Below are 747 nucleotides of genomic sequence, written 5' to 3'. Positions count from 1 at the left end.
AAAAAGAGCATGCCATTTCTTGCGTCCCGAACATACCTCGCAAAGGCAACGTGGGCAAATGTCGGGTCCGACCGACAGCCGGCTCGCTCGTCGGGCCGCGCCGTGCGCTAGGCTCCCTGCTGGACACGTGATTTGCCACCAACCTGCGCTGACGAGGCCACGACGTACCCCTACGTAGGAAGATGAACAGCTAGCTCACGTACGTGCCGCGCCGCAGCAGTCGTTGTGGCGCTTGGCGTTTTCTGCACGTACGTACGCCATGTCCATGCACAGTAATGTACTGTACACCTACTTCGCAGTTTGGACGCCAGCGAGCCTGCGACCACGCGCCGAGAGTACGTTCGTACGTACGCGGCAGCAGTGACCGCACTGCGTGCCGCGCAGTGCCAACGGCGCGACAACGACGGCCGGCCGTTTTTTCTTTTTTTTTTGAACAGACGGCCGGCCGTTGTGGTGCAAGTAACTTGGAAGATGATTGCAGGGAGCCGAGAGATCGATCATCTGCGGATCACTGTGGTTGTGAGCCTCGCTGTACTTCAGTGTTTTGGTGCTTAGAGCATTTCCAGTCGCCCCCCAAATTTTAGCGCCGATGGCCGAAAATCGGCCCAATCGCGTCCCCAGAACCTCGTTTAGGCCGGTTTGAGCCAAATCCAGAGCCGACGATCCCGCCCCGAACCCAAGCGTCCGGGTGTCGCCTGGGGCGCCGGCAGAAGCGAAAAGTGGTGTGGGGCCGCTCTGTCGGCGAGA

Source organism: Triticum dicoccoides, chromosome 7B (assembly GCF_002162155.2).
Source record: "Triticum dicoccoides isolate Atlit2015 ecotype Zavitan chromosome 7B, WEW_v2.0, whole genome shotgun sequence".
NCBI classification, from domain to species: Eukaryota; Viridiplantae; Streptophyta; class Magnoliopsida; order Poales; family Poaceae; genus Triticum; species Triticum dicoccoides.
Note: the sequence above shows the minus strand (reverse complement) of the source record.